We start from the raw sequence: 3,489 nt of genomic DNA, 5'->3' as shown, positions 1-3,489 counted from the left end.
GTACTAGCTCAGGGGAGTGGTCAGGGATCCGACAAGAGACCTCGTCATTCTGGTGGATTCAGTGGTCCCTTGCCTGGAGGCAAGGGTACTTTTGGTAGAGGCCATCCTTCCAGACCGTTTCAGTCAGCACATCAGGCATCCCACAATGCTTCAGGGAGGCGTGGTCCTTATGTGCCTCATTCTGGGCAGCCATCCTACAGTGTACCGCCAGCTCCTATCAGTGCACCTCCTATTCATATTTGTTATCGTGGTCATTCGGCCTGTCTGGGTCAGTCTCAGTTTTAGCAGCCATAGCACCAGGATGGATTTTTTGAGTGTGGTGGTTTTGGGCATATCAGGAGGACCAACCCGAGATTATTGGGTGGGTACACCACAGCAGAGTTCTCGTTCCATGATTCCGACACCGGTTGCATCACCGCCCGCTCAGCCAGCTAAAGGTAGGGGCCAGGGAGTTACAGGTAGAGGTCAGGATGTTCGAGGTGGAGGCCAGGCCGCTAGTGGTGGAGGCCAGCCAGTAGGAGGTCGTCCTAGAGATATGGTTCAGAGTGGTGGGGCCGAGCCTCGATGCTATGCTTTTCCATCCAGGCCTGAGGCCGAGTCATCTGACGCGGTCATCACAGGTACGGTTCAGTTTGCAATAGAGATGCCTCAGTTCTGCTTGATCCGGGTTCTACCTATTCCTACGTTTCATCCTAGTTTGCTTCATCTTCGGTTGTGCCTCGTGATTCTTTGAGTGTTCCCGTGTATGTGTCTACTCCTGTGGGAGATGGTATTGTTGTAGATCGCGTTTATTGTTTGTGTGTGGTTACCATTGGGAGTCTTGAGACTCGTATAGTTCTCCTACTTCTCGATATGGTCAATTTTGATATCATTTTAGGGATGGATTGGCTGTCAGCTTATAATTCTATATTGGATTGTCACGCCAAGATAGTGACCTTAGTCTTGCCGGGGTCGCCTAGAGTGGAGTGGAGAGGGACTCTAGGCCATTCTACCAGTAGGGTTATCTCGTACGTGAAGGCTTGACATATGGTCGAGAAGGGGTGTTTAGCTTATTTGGCTTATGTCCGCGATTCTAGTGCAAAGGTTCCTTCCATGGATTTAGTACCGGTCGTTCGTGAGTTTCTAGAGGTGTTTCCTGCAGAACCTACCAGGGATGCCACCGGACAGGGATATCAACTTCTGTATTGATTTGGCTCCGGGCACTCAGCCCATTTCCATTCCGCCAAACCGTATGGCCCCACTAGAGTTGAAAGAATTGAAGGAGCAGTTGAAAGATTTGCTTGATAAGGGCTTTATTAGACCTAGTGTCTCGCCCTAGGGTGTGCCCGTGTTGTTTGTGAAGAAGAAGGATGGATCGATAAGGATGTGCACAAATTATCGGCAGTTAAACAAAGTCAGCATCAAGAACGAGTATCCATTGCTAAGGATTGACAACTTATTTGATCAGCTTCAGGGTGCCAAGGTGTTTTCAAAGATCGACTTGAGGTCTGGCTACAGTCAGTTGAGTATTAGGGCATCCGATGTCCCTAAGGTAGCTTTTCGGGCTCGGTATGGGCATTATAAGTTTCTAGTGATGTCATTTGGGCTGACAAATGCCCTAGTAGCATTTATGGACTTGATAAACCGGGTGTTCAAGCCCTATTTGGATTCCTTTGTGATTGTGTTTATTGATGATATCTTGATCTACTCCCACAGTCGAGAGGAGCATGAACAACATTTCCGGATCGTTCTCCAGACTCTAAGAGACTGCCAGTTATATGCTAAGTTTTCAAAATACGAGTTTTGGTTGAGCTCTGTCGCCTTTTTGGGGCACGTTGTATCAGCAGAGGGTATTCAGGAAGATCCTAAGAAGATTGAGGCAGTCAAGAACTGGCCTAGACCGCATAGCTACAAAGATCCGGAGTTTCTTGGGATTGGTCGGTTATTACCGTCGGTTTGTAGAGGCATTCTCATCTATAGCAGCCCCGTTGACCAGGTTGACCCAGAAGGGTACCCCGTTAAGATGGTCAGATGAGTGTGAGGCGAGCTTTCGGAAGCTCAATATTACTTTGACTACGGTGCCGGTGTTGGTGTTGCCCACAGGTTCCGAGCCCTATACAGTATATTGTGACGCATCTCGTATTGGACTTGGTGCAGTATTGATGCAGGGTGGCAAGGTAGTATATGCTTCACGGCAGCTGAAGGTTCAGGAGATGAACTACCATGTTCATGACTTATAGCTTGCAGCCATTGTTCACGCGCTGAAGATTTGGAGGCACTATCTTTATGGCGTGTCGTGTGAGTTGTTCACGGATCATCGGAGTTTGTGATAAGTAGGGATTTTGACCGCTTATTTGCTTTCTTTTAGTTGCGTTTCAGCTCAAAACTGCTTAAAGGTATTCCCGGAAACTAACGAAATGTGCTTACTTGCAGGAATATTGGGAAACGAGCCAATGAAGTCAAAATCAACTCATAAAGGAGTCAAAAGTGAACGAGAACTAAAATAGGGCAAAAAGGCTAGCACTGCGGAGCGCACAATTCTAGTGCGGCCGCAGAAGGGAGATTCAGAGAGTAGTGTTTGGCCAGCTCATGGAGTGCGGACCGCACCGAAATTGTGCGGCCGCAGGAGGTCAAGTGCGGCCGCAGTCATTATTATGCGGTCCGCAAGATTTAAGAATCAGAGAGCTGTTTCAAGTCCAAAAGCAGAAGAGTGTAGACCTCATCACTTTTGTGCGACCGCATAATCAAAAGTGCGGCCACACCCACTTTTATGCGGACCGCAAAAGCCTGAATTTCCAAGCATAAAGTTCCAAAGACTGCGGACTGCACGATAATTGTATGGCCGCAGAAGCCCATTGTGCGGATCGCACCAGAATTATGCGGTCGCACAACCTTCGCAGGGGCATTTTTGTCAGAAATTTTCAGCTTTGTATAAATAGAACTTTTTGTCAGTTTTAGGTTGAGTTTAGTTTGCAGAGGTGCACCTGGCGGTTTTCTTTACTTCTTCGAGTAGTTTTGTACTAGATTGACTTCTAAACATTAGATTTTCTTTGCCTAATCAATTATTATGCATTCTATATTAATTTCTTCTTTTATTTCTTTATTTTTCATGAGTAGCTAAATCTTTAGCTAGGGTTGTGGCTCAACCCTAGTGTGGGTACTTAATGGATAATTAATTTTAGGGCTTGTTTGTGATTGGGTTAGTGATATTTAGCCTTTTTTATGCTTGAATTCTAGAATTAATGGTTGCAAATATTGATTCATGCCTATTTGACCTAGTCTTCACTTGAGAAAAACAGACTAAGTTCAGGAAAGCTTGGCTAACAAGGAATTGGGGTGAACTCAAGAAATTGATAGCCCCAATTAAAGGGTCAAGTCTAGAGATAGTAAGACCCGACTTGAGCATGTATCACTTGATTTGTGCAATACCCATTTGGGCTTGACAAAGCCAAACAGGGCAAAATCACTCAAACTACCGAGAGGTATAGAGTGAGCAATTGCGTGCGATTG

This window comes from Nicotiana attenuata, unplaced genomic scaffold (genome assembly GCF_001879085.1).
Source record: "Nicotiana attenuata strain UT unplaced genomic scaffold, NIATTr2, whole genome shotgun sequence".
Lineage (NCBI taxonomy): Eukaryota > Viridiplantae > Streptophyta > Magnoliopsida > Solanales > Solanaceae > Nicotiana > Nicotiana attenuata.
Note: the sequence above shows the minus strand (reverse complement) of the source record.